Here is a 16,447-nt window from a genome sequence, read left to right as displayed (position 1 = left end):
TGCACGTAATAGCTATCATATGAAGACGCGGTGTGTCAGTTTTCTATTTTTTTTCTATTTCTATTCATATTTCTATTCATATTTCTTTTCATATTTCTATTCATAGTTTTTATTTCTGAAAGACGTGTCAATTGAATAGATCTATTGTTTCAAATAACAATAGATTTTAGCCATAGGGTTTGAAGAGCGTTGTTTCTAGAAACCCCTGTTTCTACATCCCGTAAACACAGTACATTGTTATTTAGAACAATAGAAATTGATTATATTAAAATAGCATGTGCATAAGATATTACTAATAGTGTTCACATGATTTAAAAAATAAATACATTTTAGGAAATTCTAATAGCAACAAAATTTGTTTAAAGTATCTACTGTTTAATAAAAAAATATTTTAAATTCTGCTCAGCTCCAACATAAAAAAATTTGATCCCAGCAATATGTCTCTACTGTATATTAAAGCATTTTAATCCCAGTCAAATATTTCTATTCTTAGGCATTATCTTTAAAAGGAACCGGGGCTCTTTTTTCCAGACACCCTCCCGTGATCGACCCCAAAAAGGGAGTTCCTAAATATTCAAGCTGTACTTTTGTATGCAGAGTCAGGTTTTTCTAATTCAGACCATCTTTCCCTCAGTATGTCTAATGTAAATGTCGGTTTATTCTTAAGACATGTGTAAGAAGAGGGCGTCAAATAAAACCGCATCATACATAAAATACATATATGATTATCTTAATTAAACAGGTGTTAATTTACGTTTTTGAGACTTTCAATTGATATTTTAGCGTGTGTTTTTCTATGTTGGAATGTTATATATTGTTTAAGAAAAAGAAAAAAAAGGTTTGGTACCATTAAACCGTTTAATCCCGCTGCAAATGTTTTCACCTGTCCTAAATTAAGTAAGGAATCTGATGTATAGAAGTAATCGTTTGTTTATTTTATTTATAGGTGTTTGTCGTTTCTCGTTTATATTGATTAGACCGTTGTTTTCCCCGTTTGAATAGTTTACACTAGTAATTGTGGGACCCTTCAGAGCTTGTTGTTTGGTGTCAGCCAAGGCTCCGTGTTAAAGGCCGTGCATTGACCTATAATGGTTAACTTTTATAAATTTTTATTTATATTAAGCCTATGGATTTAACGGGAATATCAAAACAGCAACTTTGACATTTATAAAATCTAATCACTTGTCCAAGTTTGAACGAAGTAAGATAGACAAAGTAAGGTTACCTGTGGGGTTTAATCATTTAGAACCTGTTAACAAATATGCAATACGTTCTTTTTTTGATTCAATAATCAATATTAACTAATATATATATATATCCCAAAGTCGATAGATTTATTGATCAGGTGTTGGGTGTCTTGTAACAAAAAAAAAGGGAATATATCGGTTTTTGGTAATATTGATTTACCATTTAAGGTTTTGGCTCTTAGAATGGACTTTAAAAGACATTAAATTAAAATAAGAATTACCTTGGTGGTTTTTGCTATTGGTTGACATTTTTATCACATATACTTTTTATTTCATTTTATTGGTGTATCATGTTCTGTATTGATGAACTATATCAAAATTTTGAAGGAACCACATATTTATTTAAAATTATTTTATTGAATATATTTTTCAGGTGTTCAGAAAAGATATTGCAGAGTTACCATAAAAATGATATTGGCAATTATCTAGCTGTTATTCAACATTTCTTAGCGCCAAGTAAATTAAACCATACAGTAAAGAAATACTATTATATGATTTTTGAGATGACAAAAGTGGGCGGAAATTAACCACATATCTGAAATCGACATTTTAACGACAAAACTGTTATATTAAGCTCTATATTTAGCTTCTTTAGTGCAATGTTCTCACTGTTCACAAGCAGATTATGGTAACTGGAGTTATCACGATCCCAATATGGCGGAGGGGAATCCCCCATATTTAAGAAATAATTGATGAAAGCTATATATATATTACTTTATTTTAGTTTTATCATGGGTTTAAATCATCCATGGACCTCCCTTTTTTGTTTGTAAAGGAGCATATGACTGGCACGGGTTTTTCAAAGGGAGGAGTTTTGAACAGGCTTTACGAACGGTTGTCATATCTAGGTCAAATATGTTAATTTAGATATTCAACACAATACGGTCATTATAGATTAATAAGTAAGACCATGTACATCATTTAAAAGCTTGGAAGTGTTATTAAGTTAATAGAATATATCAAATGCATGAAAAAATTATAAAATTCATTATTCTGCAGTAGTCAGTATACGCATATGCAAACAAATTTCATTGGATTTAGAGCAAGTATTTATTCACAAAGCGAACGAAGCTCGTCATATTAGAACTCCCTCTTAATTTCTTTGTTTTTATATAAATGTGGATAACAATAATCAGCCGTCGTTTGGTTATTAACATTTGCAAGGAATCTGTAAAATATTAACCTTAAACATTTGTCCGTTACTTAGAAATAGAAGGTGAAGCAAATACGTTGATGATGGTAACTGTTCATGATATTTTTGACAGATGGTGGTAACTGATTTCCTGGATTGTGGTAACTGATTTCTGAGATTGTGGTAACTGATTTCTGAGATTGTGGTAACTGATTTCTGAAATTGTGGTAACTGATTTCTGAGATTGTGGTAACTGATTTCTGAGATTGTGGTAACTGGTTTCTGAGATTGTGGTAACTGATTTCTGATATTGTGGTCACTGATTTCTGAGATTGTGGTAACTGATTTCTGAGATTGTATAACTGATTTTTGAGATTGTGGTAGCTGATTTTTGAGATGATGGTAACTTACCAAAGGTTGCATGAAACGACCAACTTAGTACAATTTAGCTGTGATATATGGCTTCCTCGCCCTTACATTAATTTACGTCCCCCCCCCGTAAAACATTCAGTATGCCTCCGAAATATTCATAAATTTCAAAAACGACCGGCAAACAGACTAATCATGACCACATTTAAGTACTACGTATCGGTATCAGGGACGGATCCAGACACTGTGAAAAAAGAAACAAGGTGCTAGCCGGGGTTTCTCGAAAAACAAACATTTTCATCCTCTTCTTTCGGTATTAAGATCAGGTTTTAGTTGCCAAACTGCACTTATTAAAAAAAAGAAGACTGGAAAAAAGCTCTAAACGAAAACAAATGTATTGCATCAATTTTGATGGATCTATCTAAAGTATTTATATGTTTACCGTACGATTTACTTTTACTTAAATTGGAAGCATAGGGTCTGCCTAAAAATTCTCTAAAACTATTTCAAAGTTGTTTAAAAAACAGAAAACAACGCATTGACATTAGAAAGTTTTTACACTGAACAAAGGTCCCTGGTTAGATTCCCGTCTGGGATGAAAATATCAGGGACTACATTTTCGGGCTCTCCATTGACATCATTTGATAGTATAGATACTCGCTGCTTAACTCAAATTGACACACAATGAACAAATGAATTTGATCTATGGTAGAATGTACCAAGTTAATAAAAATAAGAAATGAATTTTTAAAATAAAAAGTATTAAACCTCTGTGAATATAAATAATTTCAGAAAAACTTCAACTTTGAAAAAAATATGTCATATACTATAAGCAGGTAAATAATAGTTATTTTGTTGTTAAATATTCTTCTTCTTCTGTCTGTATACTCTTCCGTTTAAGAATATCAAGGAAATTTCTTGTTTACACATCAATAAAACTAATCTGATACTTGGTACATGTAGGGTGAATATCAACAATAAAATTGATGCTCGATAAAAACTTCGTGTTCTTCACGTACAGGGGACTACAGGTGTCGGAACGGTATAAAAGGAGAACGGAAATATAATTTTAATTTTTTTTTTATTTTATCATTTTATTGAAATCTGTACAATTGTTAAATGAATACATCGAATACCGCTACCTTATTCCGGCCTCGTTTTCATTAATTTATGTTATTTGTTAGTAATTTACACATTATAATGCCATAATAAAAGGAAAATATATACCATAACAGAAAATACAATTTGGATGTTCCTTAATAATCTAAATAGCTAAAAATTTACTATACTTTAAACATGTTAAATAACAAAACATACAGATTTATATACAAAATTAATATGTGTGAAGTAGAAAAAAGAAAGAATTGATACAAAAAAACATAGTGAGTTCTGCATTATAGACCAGATATTGAAAAGAACTTATGATTAGATAGAAAAAAGTAGAGAAAAAAAAGTTTTGCTGAGATTAATTTTAATTTATACATCCTTTCCTATTTCTGTCAAATTTAAACATAAAAGTTTGCTTCTTTAAGTTGGTACATTTATTTATTAACCGTCAAAAAATATAGTGAAAGTATTCCACATTTCTTTGGAAATTTCCAATCTCTAGTTTTTAACAGCAATGTGTTTCTCAATACAGTAAAGAACCTGTATTTTCTTTTGCACTCCAATTATTGTAAGTATTTCCTTATAGTTCTACAACTAAAACATAGTGTCTGATATGCACGAAAATCAGGTTGGTCACATTTCTACTGAAAGCTTTTGAGATATCTCCAAAAATACCATTTTGAAAAGTAAAGTGAAAACGTATACCATTTGAAAGAAACCAACGTTTAGTTTCATTTAAAAGTATTTGTACCATCTCACAATTCCAAAACAAGTGTTCAATTGCTTCATCTTGTTTTTGACAAAATATACAATTTATTATTTTATTCTATACAATAATTTGATTGTTCCTAAAATACGCTGATTGATTTTTTTTCCATTGCAGTTTGGTATTATTTGTCACTACTAAAGGTAGTCTAAACATTTCTTTCAATTCCTCTTTTTCACAACTTACTTTTAATCTAGTTCCATTTTCTTTGCACATTTAGCTTCTCAACAGAATTTTCAAACAGGATGAAATGAACTTATAATCAATAACAGCATAATGTTTGCTGCCTTTTTAACAGAGGAAATAATACTGTAATATTTAATAGCATTTTCTTCAATATCAACATTTCCTTTTAACTGGGCAATGGAGAGATATCTTCCAGTTTCAAAAATAATGTCATGTATGTAACAAATACCTTTGTTAAACCAGTCTACATAAAAACCTGGTTAAGTACCAATTTTTATACATCTATTAAACCACAACGAACAAACAAAAATCCATTGTATGGGTTTCTTCTTTAGTAATAGTCATATCTCATGCATCAATAACATCAAAAATTTGTTTTTTACATTAATTTTAGTTTTGAAAAAAATATCCGTTTCCACATTTGAATAGTCTATCTCTATTACCTGTTGAAAAATATACATTTGTCCATTTTCATTCTGAACGAAAAAGTTTTCTAACACATCTTGACTTCAAAGCTATGATATATAGGTTAACATTGATCATTTTTAAACCTCCCTTACAACAAAACATCTGCACAGACAATCTTATTAAAATCCAACCTACAAATGTTCACACGTCTACAATAAACTCAAAACCTGTGAATACTCAGCAAACAAAGTATTTTGACAGTAGCAAGCTGCCAAAAATTGAACTGCAACTTAGAGAAAGTGAACAGAAATTCTCAGAAAAGAGAAAAAAAATATAAACCAATCGCAAACTCAAAATTCTGCTCATTCTTTTCCTATCATTGAACAACCGCTATATTTTCATCCAACCTCACAACAATCTTATTTTTTACAACTGGCCAGATTTAATCCCAGCTGATACAAAGAACTTGTAAATAATAAGAAAGATGTACATACTTGTACATATGAGACTCTGAATATTAAAGATTTTGATTGTAAAAATGTCTTAACCTGTGGTCCTTTTTTAAAAAGAAACAGAAAGTGATGTTGACATTTTTCTTTTACAAGAACATTGGTTATTTGATTGCCAATTACCTCTAGTAAAGGAAATAAATGATAAATTTATTGGACTTGGCAGAGCTGTTGACACATTGGACCCAATTCCCCCTATTCAAATGCCTAGGGGCTGTGGTGCCACTGCTATTTTATGGAAAGAAAAAAAGTAGACACTCTTATAACACCTTCAACCATAGTAACTGAGAGGATAGAAGGAATTGAAATATCTGGTGAACCCAATCTCATCATACTTTCTGTATATTTGCCTTGTGAAGGTACTTCTGACCATATAAATGAATTTCAAGACTGTATAGCTCTTCTACATAAAATAGTCTGCACCTTCAAACTTACTCATAAAATTATTATAGGTGGTAATCTTAATGAAGATATTGTAAATGGTCAATCCTCATGCATGCACAAATAAAGGCCTCTTTCAATGAATTTATTGAAAATCATTCTTTAGAAACTAAATTTACTGGCAGCACATTTATATACTCAAATGGCCATGATACTACCGCTATTGACTATTTTTTATACCAGAATACAAATAAACATTATATTCTTGAAATCAAGAAACTCGACATAGGTGCTAATGTCTCGGACCATCATCCAATTAAAATGGTCCTGCAACACCGTCAAAAATCATTCAATGACATCTTGAAACCAAAGATTAATTTAGGATAGAATAGACAAGGAAAGTATGGATACAACATCAACTGCAAACTTTCAAAAAAGAACTCAACTCAATGAAATCATTTAACAGTCTATTCAAGCTCTCCTTCCAACTAGGAAAATTGGCAGAAAAGACCAAAACTGCAAGTTATGATTGAAGAAATTAATGACGCTCTCAAAAACTAAAACAATGCATTTTGTAAATGGAAAATTGATGGTAGACCGAAAAAGACTGATATTTTATATTTGAAAACTAAAAAACATACAAAGCATGCTTTAAGAAAAGAATGTAGATTGGAAGTTGCTAAAAGGAGGCTATGTGAACGTTAAAAATTTATTGATGCTAGAACAGCGGATCGAAATATGTTTCACAGGATCATTAAATATCGAAGAGGGAAATTATCAAAAATTGTTGACCAGTTAAATGTTGATGATGAGATATTCCATAATGAAGATATGATAGAAGGCTGGAGTACACATTTCCATCAACTGGCAAAGAAAATACAAATTCAATTTATGACACTGAATATATTTGATGGTTATGAATATGGTTCACACTTGACCTATGTCCATCCCTTCGGGTGTTTAATCCGCTCTGTGTTTCGCCTACATATATCAAACCACACAAAGTACACTCAATTCCGTAAACAAGATAAGAGGACTTACAATCCAAATCATCATGATCACGTGCATTGTAAGTTCGATCAGTTAATAAACTACTGGTAAAATACGTGTCCGTTATTAAAACATGTCGCACGTTTTACAGTTATATCTAGAATTAAACTTAGATATATTACCGTGTTGTGCGTTGTCATTGAAATGTAAAACGTCTGTAATAACAACATGAATTAAATTGACACTAACAGCAATTCTTTATATAAAATTGAGAAAAGAAATGGGGAATGTGACAAAGCAACAACAACCCGTGCATAGAGCAGTCAACAACCGAAGGACACCAATGGGTATTCAATGTAGCGAGAGAAACTCCCGCACCCGGAGTTCTTCGGCTGGCCATTTAAAATATGTATACTAGTTCAAGGCTAATGGACGTCATACTAAACTCCGAATTATACACAAGAAACTAAAATTAAAAATCATACAAGACTAACAAAGGCCAGAGGCTCCTAATTTGGGACAGACGCAAAATTGCTACGGGGTTGAACATGTTTATGATATCTCAACCCTCCCTTATATCTCTAGCCAATGTAGAAAAGTAAACGCATAACAAAACGTTCATATAAAGTTCAATTCAAGAGAAGTCCGAGTCTGAAATCAGAAGATGTAACCAAAGAAAATAAGCAAAATGACAATAATACATAAATAACAACTGACTACTAACAGTTAACTGACATGCCAGCTCCAGACCTCAATTGAACTGATGGAAAGATTATGTCTTCGTCATATGAATAGTAGGCACAATCCCGCCCGTTAAGTGTTGATTATTATACTATTATAAAATATATGAGAAAAACATAACCTGTGTCATGCCAACAACTGATTTTGTAAATAAATGTGTTCCGGTGCAAAAGCCCTATAAGTTAATCAATAGTAAAGCCCAAATATGCAATCTTTAATGACCTGACAGCAGTATCGTAACTATATTCCTTCTAATTAATAAGTCTAAAATTAAAAACATGTTTTCTTCAAAGGATTAATGTTACTCTTATTAATACTATGAACATATTACATCGAAAATAGCCCTAAATTATAGATGAGTTGTGTAAAGAAATTATAAAAAAAATTCACGGACTTTTGAACTAGTCGTATGTTACTGTGCCAAGACAAACATTCACTTATCATGTCGAAATAAAATTAACGATTTATAATGTTTGCTCTGAGACTGTGGTGTCAAAACCTATGGGTTTGTTTTCTTTTTTCTCCCTCCTTTTTTAAGCAGATATTACGTGTTTACATAATTATTTGTAAAACAGATATGTTGCCAGCGCTGACGAACTGGTTGAGCTATTGGTCCGTTATCTACCTTCGTTATGGTAACAAGTATACATATTCCCCGGACTAAAATATGATTTGAATTTTTATTCTGTGACATCATTATAAATACCTGTTTTTTATGAACATTTGTTAAATACAATTATGAAACGCTTTTCAACTTTGTACTTGTTTGGCTTTATAAATATTTTGATTTGAGCGTCACTGATGAGTCTTATGCGTCTGATGTACTAAATTATAGTCCTGGTACTTTTGATAACTATTTTATTAATTAATTAATTAGAGTAATATCATGTTGAATAATGTATAATTCTTTATTTTCATCTTCCTATCATAACCAGTCTAGAACCAGGTTAGTTGATCTAATGCAATATATAATAAATGCTAACCCAAAAAGACGACAGTTTTTTTTATTTCCGTAAATATATCTCCGATTATTGGTGTTTTGTTTGCAGGAAATACAAGTCTGTTGACCTAAATATTGAGCGTGATTTGTTTTTTGAACGACACAGTATCTTAACCAGTGTGCAATAATGTTTTATGGATTTAAAGGACAAAATAATGTATTTCTCAAAATAGTTTCATTTTTCAAAAATCATAACAGCCATAATGAATCTTATATTCAATGCTTGAAACATCGTCACGCATATATCAGAAACAATCTAGTAAAAAAAAATTTTATAAAAAACCAACAACATTTTTTTAAGGAATGACTGTTATATTTATAAGTCTTTCAGATAGAATTTTCGCAATAACATTATATTCACAATTTAGTAGAGTTAGTGGTTTCCGTTTCTTTTTATATTTGCCCTTTCTCCTCCTTTATGTAGTAAGGTTAAGACCCCTAAATGTTGACAGTTAATCAATATAGTATCATTACAAAATTCTTGTAGTACACTAAAGAAATCGTCTTTTATTATGTCCCAGTATAAACAATAAAGTTCTAATATTATACCATCTTCGCTATATGATTTGTTTTTAAGGAACTTAACTACCTTTGTTAGTTCACAGATGTTTATTTATCTATCTAAAATATCTTTGTCTTTCTTACTTAGCTTATCTATAATGAACTGACATAGCCTTTTCTCCCTGTGTTTTGGTACATCATCCCATGGCAAAAGGTTAGGTATACAAATGTACTTGTTAATTAAAGATAAAATCAATGTCACATTTATACTCACCGTCTTCTGTTTTAAATGTTGACATAATTTGTTCTGCCCCCTATTCTTTTCTAAATTGATAACGGATTTGATCGACTTCTCCACATCTTCGCCCCATGTAGTCTGTCTTCTTTTTGTTTTGCAGAAACTGATTATTTGTATACTATTCCTTTATTTCATTTTCTTTTTCTAAAGTTTTGACACATGATTTATTTAACTCGTACGATAAAAGTTTCAATTGTTAAGTTGTTTTTCTAGAGGAATGACATGTTTCGTTTTGATAAACGATTTAGTTTTTGACTAATTTCTTTAGTTGATCTAATGCAATATATAATAAATGCTAACCCAAAAAGACGACAGTTTTTTTTATTTCCGTAAATATATCTCCGATTATTGGTGTTTTGTTTGCAGGAAATACAAGTCTGTTGACCTAAATATTGAGCGTGATTTGTTTTTTGAACGACACAGTATCTTAACCAGTGTGCAATAATGTTTTATGGATTTAAAGGACAAAATAATGTATTTCTCAAAATAGTTTCATTTTTCAAAAATCATAACAGCCATAATGAATCTTATATTCAATGCTTGAAACATCGTCACGCATATATCAGAAACAATCTAGTAAAAAAAAATTTTATAAAAAACCAACAACATTTTTTTAAGGAATGACTGTTATATTTATAAGTCTTTCAGATAGAATTTTCGCAATAACATTATATTCACAATTTAGTAGAGTTAGTGGTTTCCGTTTCTTTTTATATTTGCCCTTTCTCCTCCTTTATGTAGTAAGGTTAAGACCCCTAAATGTTGACAGTTAATCAATATAGTATCATTACAAAATTCTTGTAGTACACTAAAGAAATCGTCTTTTAAAGATAAAATCAATGTCACATTTATACTCACCGTCTTCTGTTTTAAATGTTGACATAATTTGTTCTGCCCCTATTCTTTTCTAAATTGATAACGGATTTGATCGACTTCTCCACATCTTCGCCCCATGTAGTCTGTCTTCTTTTTGTTTTGCAGAAACTGATTATTTGTATACTATTCCTTTATTTCATTTTCTTTTTCTAAAGTTTTGACACATGATTTATTTAACTCGTACGATAAAAGTTTCAATTGTTAAGTTGTTTTTCTAGAGGAATGACATGTTTCGTTTTGATAAACGATTTAGTTTTTGACTAATTTCTTTGGTCAAAACTGTAATCTTTGATTTTGTAACAACCCACTACTCTCGAATGCTATTAAATCGATTCTTACTTAAAGTAACTATGCCATGATCACTTAAGGGAAACGTGATTATATGCGCGTTTAAAATTTTGCAGCGATCGAAGAGATTTCGTACAAAGATCATAATCTATTCGCAATTTTGTATTACCTCTTTGAAAACAGTTCTTTCTAATTGTTGGAAACTTAGATCGCCATATATCATCTTAATCAACATTCAATAGAAGCCATTTCCGTTCGTTTAAGCTTGTCTCCTCATTTTCATGCGAAATAACCCTATATAGTACTAGTTTTTTTCTGTCTAACGCACCATTAAAATATAATAAAAAGATATTACATGTATAATAATCTATGCTATAATCAGAATTGAAACCATTTAAGTTTTAAGTGTTTTGAAAAAAAATGTTCCTTTTCTGAACCCTTATTTGAAATGTACAAACTAAATATATAGTACACAGCAGTGTCAGTTTTAATTTCATCAATTTGCATGCTAGCGTTCAAATTTATCATTTAGACATCGAAACTAAGCGAAAAATATGTTTAATAAAATCCCCGCACCTCTCAAATCGTCTGTACCACAATTCCAGAAACTTTCACCAACCCCATTGTTTTCCCTTTCTCTGTTCCATAGCCCAGTTTTGTCTTCTGTACAATGTGTTTCTTTAAGCAAAAAAGATCTTTATTTTATGATAATCTAGATAATAACTTAAATATAATATTATTGTTTTAATTTGTATGCCATATTTATACTCATTGAATTAATTTTAAAAGATTTTTTTTCTTTCTTTTGATGAAATGTTTACTGACACATTATGATGTTTACCTTTGTGCGAATAACTGTAAAATTCATGAAAATTCAAAACCTTTACGTAAACTTTAACACATAAAATATGCATACTTTGCGACGCATAATGTGTTTACATCGCCATATTTGGTAAAACCTAACAGTTTATCATAAATATTGATTAATTTGGATTTATACTAAACATCTTTCCTGAAATGGTTCTTTCCATACATATGGTATATGGATTGTACATTACAGTATATAATCAAAAGAAACAATAAACAGATATGATGTAATAAAGTCGTGGACATATTTACAAATTATTGCATTTTTTCTAATTTTTGTTTGTTTTTGTTTTCTAAGTGACATAATAAAGTTTAATTTTTACCTATTTAAAGTTAAGCTCTTTTAGGTTCATTAATGAACTGTTTGCTCATTTTATGCGCGGAGGTTGGTGTTGTTTTTCCGTCGCTTCTCTTAAGTTTTTGATCCGTTGGTATTTGTAGTTCCTGTACTCACGGTTTTGAGTTTCCTGTTTATATTTTGTGCACCTTCAGTGTTTATATGCACACCGCTGTTGTCAGATTTGTCAAAATTGTATTACTTCTATAAAACAGTTTCTCAAATCAACATAATACACATTGTTTTCGCGAGCGCACACTTTTCTTATCAAGTTGTTAGCATTGTTGCCAATTGGTCTAGTCTGTTTATTTGCGCACTGTTACCTTAACGTTGTATGATATTAAAAATACCAACATATACTCCGCATAGGCGGATTTCACTTGAGCTTTGGTCACAATGTATTTGATCAATATCATCCTAATCAATACTTATGTCAAAGGTCCCGAAACAAACAAGAGCTTTATCTAGTTTTTGACTGTCAATTTTCTATTCTCGGTTTCGCCGAATCTTGTTCAATTATATACGCCAATAAGTCCATTTAAAGTATCAGTAGTGTAATCATTCCCACTGTCTGAAAAGGTATCGCATTCACAAACTGCACAGTGAATCTGAGTATGAGTCACTTTTAGCTTTTTATCTACCCTCAATCATTTCCGGACCAAGTTTACTTTAATCTTGATTTCCTTGAAAACAGTCTCGTCTTGGATGCCATTTTATGTTTTCAATACACGCAGTATGGTTCATTCATGCAAGCATTAACTAAATGACTAATAGCAGCACAGTTTTAGCACCTTCGCTCTTTCATACTTTTTGGACGATCTTTTCAGGTATTGCTTATTAATCTATTCAACATATCACATCTACTTACTTTTTACAGGAATATATGATGCCTTTGCATTACTTGGATTACACTTTAAACAAATATTCTTATGAGTAGACGAACAATGTGGAGAAAAAAACGTTGAAATCTGTTTCAGTTTCAAAGAACATAACAAGAAAAGGTGAACGCAGGGAGATAACTCCCGGTTACACAGGGTAAATGGAGAAATCCTCATACCGTACGACATCATTGGCCAAAACTCATTTCAATATGAAGTGAAACAAAAAAAACAAAAAGCACATCGGACGGCACAAAATTTCTTCAGTTCAAAACCAATGCTTCAAAAAAAATCGGAGGTCATTCCACATCAATTAGCTAAATAATTGAGAAAAATCTACTTCTGCTTTACTCAAATTAACTTTTTTAGTCCAATCAGGAGTTTCCTCGTATTGATTTAACAATAATTTAAATTGGTAAAGGTAGATTACTTGTATGAGATTTAACCAAATCGCTTCTATCAAAACCAGCAAAAACAATTCTCAAAATGAAATGCAATTTAGTAAAAATGAATATGTTTTCGTACGTCATATGAATTCGTACTTTGCATGCTATTTCGAAAAAGTTATCAAAAAAGAAGTGTAAAAACCAATCGCACAAACAACTATTACAATAAAGACCAAATACTATCCCCGTTAATCGTTTCATACATGTATTAAGTAAATCAAGCAACTATATCCTCTCCTTGTTTTCTATAACCATCCCTTCTTTCTGTGTGTGCATCAAATTCATCGAAAGGATGATCAGTTACAATGAGGCATTCGATTTCTTTGATTATATCCTTGTTCTTGTTGTTCTTTTCGTACTTTCAATCTTATAATTTCTTGATAGCATTCTTTCTGAATATCACAGACCAAAGCATCCAATTGATCCTTGTCTTTTTGATTTTCTGTGTCCATATTTTCTTGAAAGCATTCTTTCTCAATGTCACAGACCAAAGCATCCAGTTTATCCTTCCCTTTTTGATTTTCTGTGTTCGCTTGCTTGCAGTATGGTATACCAGTTACGCAGTAAGTCGAAAAATGCTCGCAGTTAAATGATAATATATCATATTTCTTCGTTTGAAGTCCTTGCGTAAATATTTGCCCAGCAACTATTTGTGGCTTGCGATTATCTATACGAAGATTTCCTGTGTGGTTATTTTTTCTTACTGTCTCCTTAGTTATGTCAACGGGTGTCAGATGTACGCCTGTTAAACCCGTTTTAGCACTATTAATAGCACAGGAAAGGATATCCGAAGAAGTTCCACTTATATAAATAACATGAACTATGTTGTCATCTTGACTTTTCCAAACTATTGCATGGTGCTTATACCCTTTTCTAGTAAAACTTATATGATCTCTATAGGAGTTCTTGCAGCTGTAAAATTGAAATATTATTTGTCCTTGGAGACATAAAGTATATATAACAAAGTTTTATAATCACCCAGATTGTGACAATTTTTTTTTACCAAAATGTGGTCCACTTGTTGTCATTTATGCATACCGACCGTGCGAGGGCTGAAAAGCCAGTCAAGGTCGTTAAACACTTCCATATATATATTTATGCAAAAACGTTGAAAAAAGGAAATAAAAACGGTTAAAACAATTCTGCATCTCTGTGAACCAGTTTCAAACGGAAAAAAGGTAAAATCAGAAAGTGATAATTTGCATTAGGTATTCCAATAGGCACATCTGTGGATTTTCTTTGTTATTTGGGATTCCCAATCATTCTTAACAAACTCCGTGCACATAATGGTATATTGTCACTTAACCTATATTTTCGAAGTCTAGTAGGACCATTAACGTTAGTTGACCAAGTTTTGTCGGAGGTGAAAGAAGATTACAGAAATAGTGAGATATTGATTTCTCTCATAGTGTTATGACCTATACACCAAAAAGTTCAATCATTTTACCATTTAAACTGCAATATGATATGAAGAAACTTAATCCCATCAAACAGAAAAAAACATAAAAAAAATATAAATGATCAAAATGCTTGAGTTTTATACTAACAACATATGTGTTGAATTTGGAGGGAGATAAAGGCAACAGTATTATACCGTCGTAAATCAGTTCTTAGAAAACGAACACGGTTTAAAAACTCAAACCGAGTGACGCACATACACTATAAGAGGAAAACAAGGACATAGAATTCTTTGGCAGATTGTCGGTATATCTAATGAAGCAAACTGTGTGCCTCTTCGTGTGGATTTTTTGTTTGAGCATACTAAGCTTCCTCTGTCTCAGTTATTCACAAATGACTCAAATGCGACTCCAGCGGTCATCTCAGTACCAAAATATATGACAAAGGTACTTAAGATTTTAAATTATAAATTCCCGCACCTATTCCGTGTCTAAGTGGAAACATATTAGTTTTTGTATAGACAGTGTCATCAAAACATCAAGAGGAAAGTATATAAAAGTAAAAGATAGATTTAAAGTGACATCAGAAAAACTGACATACAGGATATTATTTATGTATTCTTTGTATCGGGATACGGAAGTAGGCAAAGGATTTCGGGAATGCAGCCTTTTGTGGTGAGTATTAAGTTCATTTGGTGATTTGATGGTCGAAAACTGAGTTTACTGCCGACGTGTAAACAGGCGACCCACAATAACCAAATGGTTTCGTTGAAATTTACCATACAATATTGTTATATCTATTATAATGAAACACTGACAGCAACAAACGTCAAATTATACATTTAAAATGTGCCATATGTAATCTGCGCGTGCATGTTTATTTTTTTGTTACGTTATCTTATCATAATGAACGTTACAAACGATTTTATTGTCACTTTTACCAATTATTTTTTGTTTAGGTTGCTCTCATGTTTGTGCAAATAAAATGGAACTATAAACATCTGTCACAAAAAACAAAGATTTATCCATTCATAAAACATGTTGAAACCACCATAATCTGATTTTTCCCGAGTGAACTTGGATGGAGAGTGGTCTCATTGGCACTCACATCACATCTTCCTATATCTATTGTTAAGCTCACTCTGTTTTAATCAATTTTTGACGTCAGTTTACAACTTAATGTAATTAACAACATCCTTTTAAGTTACACGGGAGTTTTCCCGGTCTAACATTTTTAGATAATGTTAACTCTTTTGATATTAATTTGATTGATCACATTCGTGAACGGTATATGTATGATAATGCATATATAAGTTAAACTTTCTTTGAAGATAATGCGATTCCCTAGCATTGTGTTTGTAAACTTTAACCGTCCTTTTTTAGTCAAATTTTGATTACTGGGCAAAACTGGGTAAAATGAAATACTGGCATATCTTTTAAGATATTTATAAAACATAAGACATAGAAATTTGATTTATGAATACGTTTACTTGTTTGAAACCGACTTCTAATACAAGTGTATAATTTGAGAAAGTATTGTTTAGCAACTCTGAGACAAGACAGTGTACATGCAGACACATAACACAAATAAGGAAAGCTTTTTCTAAGATACTCCACCTAAAAATTTATTATATATCATCATTGTTTGTTGAATAGTATAACTGTTGAAAGATAGCCACAAGATTCTGAAAAACTGATAAAATGACATTTTCAGAAACACTTT

The sequence above is a fragment of the Mytilus trossulus genome, chromosome 5 (genome assembly GCF_036588685.1).
Source record: "Mytilus trossulus isolate FHL-02 chromosome 5, PNRI_Mtr1.1.1.hap1, whole genome shotgun sequence".
Taxonomy (NCBI): Eukaryota; Metazoa; Mollusca; class Bivalvia; order Mytilida; family Mytilidae; genus Mytilus; species Mytilus trossulus.
The sequence above is the reverse complement of the archived record's forward strand: the minus strand, read 5'-3'. Positions refer to the sequence as shown.